Source organism: Girardinichthys multiradiatus, chromosome 20, assembly GCF_021462225.1.
Source record: "Girardinichthys multiradiatus isolate DD_20200921_A chromosome 20, DD_fGirMul_XY1, whole genome shotgun sequence".
In the NCBI taxonomy this organism is placed as follows: domain Eukaryota; kingdom Metazoa; phylum Chordata; class Actinopteri; order Cyprinodontiformes; family Goodeidae; genus Girardinichthys; species Girardinichthys multiradiatus.
Window position 1 is genome coordinate 36,718,257 of NC_061812.1, and position 15,224 is coordinate 36,733,480.

Here is a 15,224-nt window from a genome sequence, read left to right on the forward strand (position 1 = left end):
TAATGCGCTGTGCGCTCTTTAGAAGATGTCATATTCCAGTTTTGTGAGTGACATCATTTATTTATAAAGTATTGGCGAATTACTTTTATCTGGGACACTTTAAGGTTCTGTGCAGTCTCTGGATTTGTGCAATTCACAAGGAGGGTGGAGAGTAAATAAAAATTGTTGAATTAAATGAATGTTTGTATGCTTATCCACTGAGTTACTCTTTTCAATTCATAGTTAATGTTTAACCAAAATTGCTATTCGTAATAGAAAATGAATAAAATTGTAAAACTACTACACTGTCTTTATTTAACTAGATAAGCTCCATACAACTGTCCAGGGTATTTTCTCAAAATGTCAAACAATTGGTTCAAAAGACTAGCAAATCACTGCCTGTCTATTTTACCAAGCAATTGTTTTAGTTTGATTCAGACTTTTTATTTCTTTTATTTCTTTCACCAATGCAAAAGAGAACAAACTACTGCAGGCTTACTAATGGAGGTGGTAGTTTTAAATTCAAGAGAAAATTAATGAATAACAGGATTATCCTCATTTATGCATTAAAGGATAGAGTCAGCTCTATACATATTTGGACAGAGGCAACTTTTTTTCTAATTTTGGTTCTGTGCATTGCCAGAAGGAATTTTAAATGATGCAAATCAAATTATTTTCAACTTTAATTCAGTGGGTTGATCAAAAAGATTGCATAAAAATGTGAAAAACTAAAGCCTTTTTTAACACAATCTCTTCATTTCCAGGGCTCAAAAGTAATTGGACAAATTTATAAACTGAAAATAAAATATTAACTTTCAATACTTGGTTCAAAGCCCTTTGTTGGCAATGACAGCCTGAAGTCTGAACTCATAGACATCAACAGATGCTGGGTTTCCCCCTTTATTAATGCTCTGCCAGGTCTTTACTGCAACACTTTACATTTGTTATTTGTTTGTGGGCCTCTATGTCCGAAGTTTAGTCTTTAACAAGTGAAATGAATGCGCAGTTGGGTTAGGATCAGGTGACTGACTTGGCCATTCAAGAATATTCCACTTCTTTGCTTTAATAAACTTCTGAGTTGCTTTGGTTGTATGATTTGAGTCATTGTCCATCTGTAGTACTAAATGTTTTTAGCAAAGTGAGTGGTGTACGCCTTGCAGTGAACCTCAATGCAGTCTTGTCTTTATAGAAAACTTGGATATCAACAAGCCTGACTCCTGTGTTGTTCACTTGGTTGGCTGTTGTGAAGGGGTTCTTCTTCACCATGGAAATGATTCTGCGATCATTCACCACTGTTGTCTTTTTGCATTCCTGAGTTCACCAGTGCTTGCCTGCTTTCTTTCTTTCTTGCTTTCTTTACATCTACAACCTGAAATTGTCTTTTTTTTTAATAACATACATTCATAAATTTTTCCTCTAGTTTCAAATATCCGTTTTGCATCTTTCCAACTTGCTGTGATGGAGTTTCATTAAAAAGTCACGTATGACTGAGTGCAGCTATGTGTGTAATGAGTTGGAATGAGTCATGCAGATATCAGCTGGCGACTGGAATTGGTCAATTTTATGCTTGACTGGCTTTGATCGGTGATCATAAACTACAAATCCAATCTTTTCTTCCGATTATTGAGCACACCAAAAGTAAGCGTAAACAAGTTGTGCTGACAATAACACAGTTCGTGCAGATCTTGTTTAGGCAGAAGAACGGTCCGATATTTTCAATATCAGTGGGGTGTTTAAAAGTGGAAGAGGACACGAAAAAGTAGCTTCCGGCAAGAAGACTGCGATTTATACAGAAGCATATTGGCTGTTTTTATCAGGTTGCCCTTTTTAAACAGGAGGTATTGGAACAAAGTTACTCCACATCATCCTTTTGAAAAGGCCAATTATGTCACAAACATGCTTGTTAAGAAATGGTGAGAATGTTTGACCATTTAAGGTAATACCAACCAAGTTAAGGAGAGGAATACACTGATTACAGTAAGTATTGCAAACGCTCCTGTATAATAACTGTAAATCATTTACCAGTTAAACAAAGAACAGTAAATCTGAGCTTTTTTTTCTCCTATAAAAGTATAGATATGAAAAATATTAAGACACCTCAATATTCAGTTTTTAAAACATTCACCTAATAATGTCTTATCTTATTTGTTTCTGGAATGGGAAGGGATTTGACTGCACTTTAAACAACAAAAATAATCCTTGTTTTACCTATTAAACAAAAAGGAAAGTTTGCTCCACTCTCTTTCAGCTGTTAGATGCCCGAGGTTGTCTTGCAAGTACAGCCCGTATAAGTCACCTCACAGCATCTAAATGAGATCAAGATTTGGGCATTGACTCTATGAACTCTAGTCAGTCCCCGACAGTAACATAAAACGGGTATGTTTTAAGTTATTGTCATGCTCCAGGGTCCAGTTCTGCCTTAGCTTTATTTATTTAAATTTTTTTTGTTTTACAGATGGCCCCACGTTTTCCTTAACCGCTATGACGGTGAGTTGGCCAGGATCTGCTGCAGGAGGGCAAACCATGACACTTCCACCTCCATGCTTCCCAGCTGGTATCATATTATTTTTCTAAAATGCTGCATTTGGTCTAAATGGACTGGCAAGTTGTCCAGGGTGTACCCCTACACTCGCCAAATGACCACTGGAGATAGCAACAAACCCCCTGCGACCCTGCATGGCTAAGAGAGTTATAGACAATGGACAGATGGATGCATCTGGTTTACTTACAACATGTTCTCTGTTCTGGTGCCCAAATAATTCAATTTTTCTTACCTGTTTTTAGTCTGGCCTTCATGTTTTTTCAGAGAGCAAAGGTTTCCTTCTTGCACACTTCCCATTGAGGTTTGACTTGTGCAGTCTCTTTCTGATTGCAGAGGTGTGCATGCAGGGGGAGCAGCCAGGAATTACTTTAAGCGGGAATAAATGTTAAGTTATCCTAATTTTTTGCTCACCAGAAATGAAATTGTTTAGAACCTAAATGGTACAATGTGTTTTAAAAGGTATTTTCATGTAATATCACTTGAATTATTTAAAAAAAAAAATTTAAATATTTAAATGCCCATATATGCTAGAAAAACAAAACTTTTATAGGGTGTTCAAAATTTTTCACACGGCTATATAGCAAGTTGGAAATATTTTTTTGAAATCTTCAAAAGAAAAAAATATATATCTTGTGACGCATTGCAAACGTTATTGCAATGCATCGTTATTGAGCTATAATCTGTTTTGTAAGAAGTAAATGAGCTATGCTGTATTTGTTTTTAGGGTTTTATTTGTACAGATACGTCTGTCTCACCATTTGTATGCATTTACTGCTTTTTTAGATTTGCAGTAATGCTGAGAGGGAAAGCTCTTTAGCTATAGACTTAGACGATTGCTTTATGTCAAGACAGTTACACTTACAGGATGTGCAAAAAGAAGAGAAAAGTTTTTTTGTTTTTTTTTCATTTGTAGTTCTTCAAGAGAAATCTGACTTGGGTAAAATCTGTATCAGCAGGTCAGAGATCAGTCAGTGGTCTCCAGTTGGGATAGTTTCAACAGAAAAAAACAAAAGGAAACTAATCTGAAAATCAACTGATTCCGGTCACTAGCAGAGTGATTCATATGTTGTTTTCTTCCATCTCTGCCATCAGCATTATTAATTCTGGACATCTGCTACAGGGAGTACTATTCCTCAAACCCTCTTGTTCACAAAAGATTAAAACAAATCATTGTTGTTCCAGAAAGCAGAGACCCATCATTGTCTGTCTAATTTTTCATTTACTTCTGTTATATTTTCTGTAGTTTGATGGAAACTGAAAAATAATTACAAATATTGCCAGTTATATCTTGTGAATAAACAGGTTTTGAACAGTGGTTTCAGACTCAGTCTTCTTGCCCCCCTTTCTCTAACAGTCCTCTTGATCCTTCACACTTCTGTCCAAAGATAAAACACCAGATATATGAAGCAGCTTGTAATAAAAGCACAAACATGCTTGTTGACAAAAGCATTTCACAGACAAATGCTTAAAACATAGTTGGGGCCAGGATTGTGTGGGTCACAAGATGAAAAGCTTGGGAACCACTGCTCTAAAACGTTCCAAACTGGTAGATAAAGACTAATCCGTGTAGCTGCCAGACTTTATGATCTGCTTTCTTGATCCAGCCCATGAAATTTTCCTAAATCTGTTATAATTATACCCTCTGGATTTGTTCATATTTTGTCCTGTTGCAACCACAGATTTCAGTGTTTCTTACAGAAATGTTATGTGACAGACCAAAGTGGGGTGTTAGTGGGAAGGTGACCTCTGAAGACGCTGCACTGGAGTTTATATAGACGTATCGGATTAATGGGTGCAGACTACATATGTATGCCAGAGTTTTGTTTGCATAAAATCTTAGAAAATTGCACATTCTTTTTCTTCTGCTTCTTAACTGTGCTCCAATTTGTGTTGGTCTATCAGATAAAATCCTTCTGTACTTTACAGTCCAGCTGATGCTAACAGAGTTCATTATTGTCACTTTCATGGGGCCCTATTGGATTATGGCACGTTAGAGAATTTGTACTTCCTTAGTTAACTGTGTGGTGCTAATCATATTCCATCTTTTTTATCTGCAATTTACACGTGTTTGTGCCGCTGTCACGCCATAGTTATCAGAAAGAAGCATCTCGTCTTATTGAAGCTTTGTTTCTCCAAAATATTTCTGGGCATTTATTAGGAAAATTCGAAAGAATTCATGTTTTGAATGTGATCCATGTGAGATACTACAGCTAGTTTTCCCCATCTTGTAAAATAGTCAAAAAGATTTTCTACATGATAGCAATTACAACACGGTGTGTTGAATGAGCTCCGCTGGCTGAAAATCCTCCTTTGGCTCTTCAAAGTGGCATCACACAGTTGTGAAAGGGCTTGACTCTTCTCTGCCATTTCATTCATGCAGTAACGGCAACACTTAAGAGGTGGACTACCAAAAGACCTAGACGTAGGATCAGTGCAGGGTATTTGATAGGGCGACTGTGAACCCAAAACTTGCTGGTTTTGATTTGACTTTGACCTCATAATGACGAACTCTTCAATGCACAAAAGAATGTAGAAATTGAAAATTTGGTTTAAAGTGATAATTTAAATGGTTGAAGGACTAAAGTTTTCTAAAGACAAGATTTAGCAGAAAAAGAAAAATCTAGCCCAACAGTACTATTTTTTCCACAATCATTGAATGCACCACAGCATGCGCTACCAGGATGCAGTAACAACAACAACCTTCAGTGTGGAAGTGGTTACAGAAGTAAGCAGACTCAGAGTTAGCTATTTTCATTACAAGTTTTTAAAAAAGTCAGATGAAGTGCAAAGAAGCAAGAAGCTATTTAAAAGGGAATGGATCTTCTGACACTTTGAGCCAGGACTTACGTTCATTTAGGCTGCAAGAGAGAACAAGACATTTAGCAGATAACAGGAAGGTTAAAAATTGAATAGGAAAGTTGCTATGATGTGTCCTTCTTATGTTTTAACCTTTCTTTGTCAAGAGACATGCTGGATCTGAAGTTGATACCTAGACTCCATGTAAAAGCATAACCCCGCCCCCAGACAAATGTTGAAAAATGTCACCAAAGTGGGCAGTGCCAAGAGACACTGAGGGGGCATGGACATGTGTGAGAATTGAAACATGGAGAGTGAGCAGAGTGGCGCTGGCAGTTTCGTCATCGATAGATTTTTTGAGGTGAAGGATTTTACACCCCCCTCGTCACCAGAGGTTAAAGGAAGTTTTATGGAGCCCAGCGGGCCTGAACCTTATCAGTTTGAGATGCTGGCTCAAGGCACTGACCTAGCGATGCCCAAAGCCAGTGCTGCCGAGGCAACAGGGGACAGAATGGGTCCAGATTCTGAGTGGTAAACGGTTGTTGCAGCATCGTTGGTGTCGTGGGTTAATGTTCAAAGCAGTGAAAAACTTTCAGAACGTTTATATTTGCATGTAGATTTATATTGTCTCAGTAAAGCATATGATTGAAGGTATAAAGCATAAAACGGTATGATCAATGCTCGCAATTCCAACTCCTTACTCGCTACGGAGGCGTGTCTGAGTGAGATAGTTTTATACCTGAAGGGCTGTGACATAGACACTGATCAAGCTGTACCGTTTGAACCTATAGGAAAACATAACTGCAGTAGCCACCATTCAACCCAAAGAGGGCAGCACTAAGACAGCACTAGGACAAACATTGCAGAATTAAACAAGTTTACATGAACATCTAAAACATTGCACAGCAACATAAAGATATCACCATTAAGACCAAATGTATGCAGTTTATCTGCAAAAATTGTTGATTTGGGGTTTAAAATGTCAACTCTAAATCAATGTATCTTTTGTTTTATAACAGAAACACCTCTATTCCTTAAATGAATAAATATTAAACACTTACAGCAGGAAGAGCAGAAAAAATGTTTAAAGCGATCTTATATCTTGATATGTTATAGTTCCTTAATAGAAATCAGACATCGGTATTGGCAGGTCAGGAGATTGGAAACTGGCAAGAAAACTGGTCTGTGCTTCTCTATAAAAAAATACATCTAGTTGTAAACATAAAAACACTCCAGAGACAAGAGGCTGAGGCTGGACAGACCCAGAGCCTTCAGGCCTCAATGATATGACACAAGCAGCGCTTATCAAAGAGACTTTACCATTCATGCAGAGAAATATTTCCTCTGGCATTCTTACAACGCATCCTGCTCCACTAGTTGCTGCAGCGCTGGATAATGCCTGTGTGTCTGTCTCCATTCATGGCATATTAATAATGTTTCTATGTCTTCAGTGAAAGTGGGTCTAAGGCAACAGGATCACAGTGAATGCTTCTCTTGATGAGAGACCGAAGTACGGCTGCTAGGACTCTCGCTCCGAAACAGACCGCAGATTATACGTCCCCAGTGCCACATACAACAGCCACAATCCTCTGGACTTCCTTTTCTGAGGGATACTACTCCCTGCTGGTGTGGTTTGTGTTCCCGCTGACTTCATTCACAAGCTGACGGAGTTGATAAAAAGATGACGAAAAGCGTTGGGTTACTATTCTAGCTGATTACAAGTGCGAGAGTGACAGCGGTGTCTCTTATTAGGCCTGTAATGATGATTCTGGCCCATCAGGCTGAATGGATGGATCAAGAAAACTCGCTTGTTTTAATGAACAAGACTGGTGAGTCATTGAAGCTCTGCTCTGTGTCTGCTGCTTTGTGGGGTTTCTCACAGGAGATGCCAGGGGCCTCTCAAGCTTTCCCACATTGGACACAGTGAGGATCTAAAGGCGCAAACCCATGGCCTTCCCACAAACGCCACTGTGACCTTTAACTGGGTTTCGAACCCAAAAAGACGGCTCCAGGGCCAAAAAGAAAATTGATTCACAGTCACCTCTGCCCTTTGAAACTCAAGCACCATAACTGATTTCTAAATGCAGCTAAAACCGGATGTCAGATCTCATTTCACTTCATACAATGAACAAAATGTGTGAGTTCAGAAACCACGAGGCTAGAGGTAACTTAAGCATGCGTGCTTTTTCTCTCAGGTTCAGATTCTTATTACTTATTAGAATCTTTTGAAACGTATGTGCAGTTATTATTGGTGTTTAAAAAAACTAACTGAGCATAGTCATTTTAAATGCAAGAGTTGTAGTTGGCCTCCGATGGCCGAATTTGTAATGCTCTGACCTGCCGATGCAGATTTGGGTTTTTCTTTCAGAAATATAAATAACAATGAGATACTTTTTTACTTTCTGAATAAATTGATAGTTTAGTCTCTAACAAAGAAATCTTTATATTAAGGTAAGACTTTTTCATCCAAAACAGCCAAACTTTACAGATCTGTCTTTGTCTACATCTCTGAACATCTACAAATACAGTACAAACCTTCAAGTTGTTTCAATATATAAACCCAACAAAAAAGAAATGTATCACATCTCATTTTTCTCTTGACAAGACAAACTATTAGGGGTTTCACCATACAATTTCCAACTTAATACCAATACTGAAGAAAAATACTCAATACTATTTTTGATACCGCAGCAACATTTTTTGAAGGCTCAGGGCTCTTTCTAGTTAAGGACAAAAAATATGATTCATTACAATATCAAATTGTTGCCTAATCGGGACAAGTAGGGGACAATCCAGCCCTCCTTTAAAAAAATATTTCATTTAGAAGTGTAATTTCACTGTTTTGCAAAACAGTAGACAAGATAGAACTTAGTATAGGTGTTAATATCCTTTATGGAAGTATTTACCTTTGATTTAGTGTTGCAATTATTTTAATTATTGCTTATTTTTAGTGTGCTTTCATTTGCACTCAAACATCAGTGTTGCAGCATTAGCGCAGCAAGAATAGGTCAGTTTATATCGACTTTGATGCAAATGAGTATCTTTGAATACTTCTTTTTTCTAATACCGATATTTTGATTATTTTGACAACCCTGTACACCATGTACTTTCTTCCCTGTTTCTCTTTCTGCACACCTCAGAATGTAGTAAAAGTCCATCTTATCAACAGAACATATTTTTTCTACAGGATCCATTAAAATAAAAATACTAGCTGTGTGTAAAGCTCTGATTCACTGTGATGTGTTAGGTTGTTAAATCATTCATTCTTTTAATTTAATTAGAAAGGAATCTTATAAAACCTGTCATAAGGCCCAAATCCGTTGTCGCACCATGTGGGATGTCAAAGCAGAAAGACAGGATTTCCATAATATTTCACAAATAATTGTGATACCATGACACAGAGTTCCCATTTTAAACTGTCTTTACAATGTACCAATGTTAAGCACTATTAGCGTGTTTAGCATTCCTAGCATCACTAACACGTGTCCCTGTGTAGCGTTAGAAGACCTTCATCTTAACTGAGATTTCCAAAATACTGCCTACTTTTCCTAAATTAGGAATTGATACAACTGAAACCATCAAAAGATTTCAACAGAGCAACTTTGCTGTAACATGTTCAGCTTCCTGTTATTTGCTGAAGTCTAATTCATTATGGTGTCAGCCAGCCAGTACACTTCTGTGGAAAATAATTTATTTTCTACAAGCTTCTTACAGCTTTTACACCTCTAATTTAATTAGTAAGCACTACATACTGATAACAGCTATCTACTTCACCCAGTAACAGTGTCCACACTGAAGAGTGTTGTTGTCGGGTCTGAAACGATTCCTCAAATGATTCGAGTACTTTGATTACTAAAACTCCTCGAGGCTTCTGTAAATTCTGTTTAACTATTCAGGGCGCTGTGTTCCCGGCTGGTTCGTTATTTGTGTTGGACAACGCTCTCACTCTCGCTCCCGCTAATGATAGCCTATGCTGCTGATACGCGGATGCACAGTGTGGCCATCAGTTATGGAGGGAGAGGGCAAAGGGTAAAAAGAATCGAAGTGAAAACAACAGAATGTGTCAAAAGTGTAGGATCACTTTAAACTTAACAGAAAAGAAAACGGTGCAGTGCATGTCCCGCAAAACTGAGTCAGCATTCCATAAAAGCACACCCTCTATGCTGCAACAGCTGAACAGGGAACATCCTCTGCTGTAGACGGATTATTCATCTATCCTTTCTACAGTTACACCACCAAGCGCAATAAAAGAACCAATCAGTGGACTGGAAAATACAAAAATCCAACTGCAGCCAGCAGTGGGTATAGGCGTTTTTATATTGGTTTACAATAGATAGTTCAGACATAGACAGCTTGCTGGGCTGGAGCAGAACATGCACAAGAAAGAGGTTTCAGGAGCTAAAGTTTAGTCATGGACTCCAATTTCAAACATTTAAAAATTCTTGATCAGGACATCCCTATTAATAAATACATAGATAACAACAAATAAATGTAAATACCTTTTAATGTTTAGCATGGCACACTGACTCTGGCGTGGTTTCACTAAACTTAGAGTACACATTGTTCTTAACATTAACTTCTCTGCAGAGATGCATTTACATTTTTAGCCAGGTTCTTGTTTAAAAACTGGTAGAATCACAGTGTTGTATTAAGTCTTCTTCAGCAGATCACTGCCTATGGGACTCACTGTCTATACTCTGTGTTGGCCAATCTACTTTTAAAAACAATGCCTCATGTTCACTGAACCCTTCATTCATAATTTGGGCCCGATTCCTGGCATTGTTCTCCCACATCAGATGGTTTTAAAAGAAATGAAAAGCAATGTACTGCCTCTGTAAAAGACCTGAATAACTTGTTGCTGTCTTAAACTTACTAATCAATGCTGCGCTTTGCAATCAAAAGATGTTACTTTTAAAATTCTAAATATGTTGGTCATAAAGTTAAAGTTCTGATTAAGAAAAAAGGAAGAACATTTTGACAGAAAAGGTTTTTGTGGAATTTTAGAACAGAGTTAAAAAAACCTACTTGTTATGATTGGTAAATGCAATAATCAATCATTTTAAATTGCAGAGAGCAGAAGAAGCTCTTAAACATTTAACCTAACCTTGCTGAAGTCATTGTGGTTTTCTATTAAAAGGGCAATCACCGAAAGTGACAGCTCTGATGTCAGACGTGATCATCCCACTGAACGCATCCCCTCATTTTCCTCAGAAAGAGAAGGAACTAATCAAAAAGACAAGCATCGGAGGCTCAACTTTAGAAAAAATGTCTCAACGGTGCTCTAAATCTCTGTTTCTTCGATTCACAAATGGGCCATTCAAAAAAGAGGGAGCTCCCTTACAGTACATGCTCATTGGACCATTTTTTGAGCAGTAACACAAGGTCTTTCTAGCCGACTGATGCCGTAGGCAAATATAAATATTTACAACTATGACTCTCAAAAGTTTCTGAGACCACAGAGACCAAGTTGAGCGTTTCCTGCTTGGGAAAGAAAAATTAGGTCACGTATTTACTTCACCTTGATAAAAAGAACAATCAAAGAAGGAAAGTTTGCAAACGACTGAGGAACTTAGGTAGCTCTAGTTAGGGTTAAGAGGTGAGGACTAACAACTGTTTTACTTTAAAAGCTATTTTCCATTGAACAGGACAAAACCCATTAATATATGGTAAAAGTCAAATAGTGCTGCTCTAAACAAAGCCCTGAGGGAGGAAAGAAGGAAGAAAGACAGATTTTGTTGACAGCAATAGTTTTACTAAACCACATGAAATTCCTGGCATATCAAAAGGATGTAAAGCAGTGAGTTACTTAATCATTTGAAGAAGGAATTACAAAATAACCGTTCAGGACAGTGCAGAGTTAAATGACCCGAGATAAATTCCTTCCACCCAACTGAGATATTTGATTCTGACGATGAATCACTAAAAAAAATAACACTGGTTCATTTCCTGTACCTCTGTAAGGTGCTGAATTAGAGCTCTCACTTAATAAAAAAACCTGTTGACCTACAGGTGGAAACAGAAATAACCCTCCGACCCCACCCAAAGAGCCAGCTCATAATACCGTCACAGAGCTGAAATTGTGAAATTTCACAACACCGAAGTAATCGACTCACTGAAATCTCCTGCAGAATTCCCACCAGGCAATTTTCAAGTTACACTCTTTATTTTTAGACTCAAGGACAATAATAAAGTGTGATGTGAATATCAGTCAGCCCTCTGCTAAAAACGCTTTCAGCTTCCTTAGTCAGAAATAACTCTGTTATCTTAAAATAGGTTGTAGGACATGCTGAGCAGATGACAGCCCTGTTTTCCTCTGTCATATGGGCAAGGCATACTTTTCTTTCTTCCGCAATTCACCGTTGATGACATGGTGCCGCTTAACAAGCGGAAATGGTGCAACAGCTCCTTCAGCGGAATCGCCTTGAACTTTACACATTTCGTCCTGTTACAATTGCTTGAATTTATTTTGCTGAGATTTTATATGACAGACCAACACAAAACAGCAGAGTATAGTTTGGCTGTGTAAGGATAATATATGGTTTTCAACATTTTTACAAATAAAAACGTAAAAAGAACATCATGCACTTCTATCCAGAACCCTAGCTGAATAATTTCCAGAACCACATTTTGTTGCAATTACAGCTGCATATCATTTTAGATATCCTCATCCACACAGCATGATGCTGCCACCACCATGTTTACCATGGACATGGTGTGTTCAGGGTGCAAGTGTTAACATTTTTGTCATTGTTCTGCATGCACTGTAGCTCTTATCTGACCACAGGTTTGTTGTGCTACCCACATGGCTTGCGGCAAACAACTCTTCTTGCTCACATCTTTCAATGATTTCTTTCCTCTTGCCACTCTTATTTACAGGCAATATTTGTGGAGTGCACGGCTGATAGTTGACCTGTTGGCAGATTCTCTCCACCTGAGATGTGGATCTCTGCAGCTTCTCCAGAGAGCCTCGTGTACTTCCCTGATAAAAGCCCTCCTCGTCAGGTCTGTCAGTGTAGGTAGGTGGCCAGGTCTTGGTAGGTTTTCAGTTGCTGCTTTGAGATGTAAAAAACTTGGGATATAAACCTCTCCACAATGTTCTTCCTGAACTGCCTGCTGTGCTCCTTAGTCTTCATGATGCTGTTTATTCAATAATGTTTCACACTTCCAAAAGGTAGCTAGTTGCACGTGATTTTATTTAGGGTTATCAGAATAAATGGGGCTAAATTTCCTTCCAACCCCTCCATTATGTACCAGTTTATATCGGTCTATCAAGGGGCATGAATACTTTTGCAAGGCACTGCAGTTTTCAACTATAATAATACTATGTTACCCAAACGAAGCCCAAAGTTTTACTTGCTGTACTTCTTATGACTTTTCCAAACAATCTGTGTTCATAGCTTCTGAAACAAGTGAAGGCAAAGTAATTCTTGAAAATAAAAATATGATTTGCTCGGTTACACCCATTACTCTGAAGGAGAGGAGTATATTAATCATTACTAAAACTTTGGGAGAGGCTGTAAAGGGGAGGTGGGGACCTGTTTCAGCCAGCATCGGAAGAAGCTTGTGCCGCTGTGATTTGATTCAGAATACATTTTAATGTTCGCAGCGACCAGATCCACGATGAAGACCTTCTACTCCACCACCCACGGACCCACCTCAACGCTCCCCTCCATCTCCCTCTTTCTAAATGTGTAACAACAAAGCATTGATCAATACAGCGTACTTTCCAGTGAGTCAGTCCAGAGACCCCCTCTTTGTTCCCTTGCTACTGCAACCGCATCCGTGTTGGCACAACAGCCCCAATTCTGGCTCCCTTTTCCTATGCTTGTCGCACTCACAGCGGAGCCCCCCTTTCAGCCCCCTTCCCAAAAAAGAAAATCCCTCCCTGCCTCCGAGCTACTTCTGAAAATTTCATGGTTTACAAGTATTGAACTCGACCCTGCTTCTTGTCCATTTCCACTGACATATAAGGGGCTCTCTGTGTGTCTAAAGGAGGAGGAGGGGGGACAAAGTGCTTGTTTGTGGGCGACACAGCGAGAGGAAACATGCTCGTAAACAGCGAGGTTGTAACAAGTGGGGATTCGGCTTTTTTGCGCAACAAACACAAGTAAACTCACCACAACTCCTGCGGCGCCCAGAGGGGAAGCCTTTCCGGGAGAAATGAAGGCCAAAAGAGGGGGGAATTTGATCCGGTCCTTCTCTTCCACGTTTTTCCAACCCGGCCCCTGTCTCCACACCCCGGGAACAGAGAGGAGCGAGAGCGGGGTTGGGGGGGAAGCGCAACCTGGGACACGCTGCCAACACTTCGCAATCAGTTTTTCCTGATAAATCCAGATAAAGATGGCTCCCCCTGAAAATATATCAATTCTCCCGTGTGTGCTATCAGGTCGGAGGGTCCTTTGTTTGCCTCCTCGGATGGTAAAGCCCCCACAGTTTATCCGCTGTATCCGGGCGCGTCGGCCGACTATTCTAGTCCGCCATGTTGTGTGTCTGTCTGCATAGGAAGAATGGGAAGGAGAGCACATAAAAAAATTCCCATGCCAGGCCCCGACTCCGCTCCACTCTGTTTCTCCATAGCAGGTAGCGCCCCCCGCTGGCAGAGCTTCATATTGCATGGAGCATACTGCAGCGCTCAGCAGGGGGATGTCCCAGCTCATATATTGCACATCTAGGAAGTTTTTTTTTTTCCCCCCCTGCATTCATTTCAACAAAGCATTCTAAACATTTACAAATCTTTGGACCTCAATTGTGGAAATGATACCTGTAATTATAATTTGTATCACACTGAGACTGAAATAAAACCATATGCATAAACTTAATTATCTATGAAAGCGTTGACAAGCTATCTACACTACTCTCAAAAAGTTAGGGATATTTGGCTTTCGGATTAAATTTATGAAAAAAATAAAAAGTTCACGCTACAGTGATATTATATAATGAAAAGGAGGGCATTGAAATGGAAGCATGCAGGTGATTTCCTCATCTCAATTTAATTACAATTCATTTCACTTCAATTCAATTCAATTCAATTACAGCTTGACAACAGCATCTGATGCTGTTCCCAAGTTGACTAATTGTTTGTTGAGGCATGGCATCCCAATCATCTTGAAGGGCAACCCTCAGGTCATGAAGGTTCTGGGGTACAAAGTCAGGAGCCTCTAGACGCCAACTGGGCTGATCTCATAGTTGTTCTATGGGATTCAGGTCCAGAGAAAGTGCAGGCCACTCCATTGCAAGACGATGCAATGACGAGGTACTGTTGATCAATTTTTATGTGTCTTGATATCATGATGTCAAACTGTGAGAAGTATGATGAGGACTGTTTGAATACCAATTCTGATTGAACCGGGAACTTTATTGGTCGATTCCTGGATCAAACTACTGTTGTGAATTTTGCCGTTACACTCCGTACAAAGCTGAAAAATTTAACAGTTGAACGTGTGCAATCAAAAGTTCACCTGTAAGGGTTATATTGCATTTTAGGTTCATCCTGAAATTTTATGCAGAAGTTGAATATCCCTAACGTTTTGTAAGTAGTGTGTGGCATTTAGGAAATTAATTTTATCTTATATTGTTATATCCTGTTTATTTATTCTTAAATGATGCCAGGTTTGTTAGGAAAACGTGTTTGCGGGCTGAACAGCTGATAAAAGTGTATCATGGCACCCATGATAAACTTGATAAATCCTGTCTGCCAATGCCAAAGCTTTTGTTAGAGGCAGTGTGATGATGAGGAGTGGCATCGCTCTCACTGAAGCAGCAAGGCTTGTCATCACTGGAGCCAATTTCAGTGCAGAGAGATATCAACAAGGGAATTCTACAACCAGTAGCAAACTCACATCTTCATTCTTGGAGACTGAACTATACCATCCAAGAGTGTCGATTATGGGCTGACCTGTCCTGACCT

General features: G+C 39.1%; 1 protein-coding gene across 2 annotated transcripts in view; it reads right to left on the minus strand.

Moving 5' to 3' along the window:
• Window positions 1-13,989, minus strand: part of ptpra (protein tyrosine phosphatase receptor type A) — a 47,592-nt gene extending 33,603 nt beyond the window's left edge. The window contains exon 1 of one of the 2 annotated variants that reach the window (XM_047347900.1): window positions 13,435-13,989. The gene's annotated coding sequence lies outside the window, so the exon portion shown is untranslated. The remainder of the gene's footprint in view (window positions 1-13,434) is intronic. The other variant, XM_047347899.1, reaches the window with a different exon arrangement.
• Window positions 13,990-15,224: the final 1,235 nt, after the last annotated feature.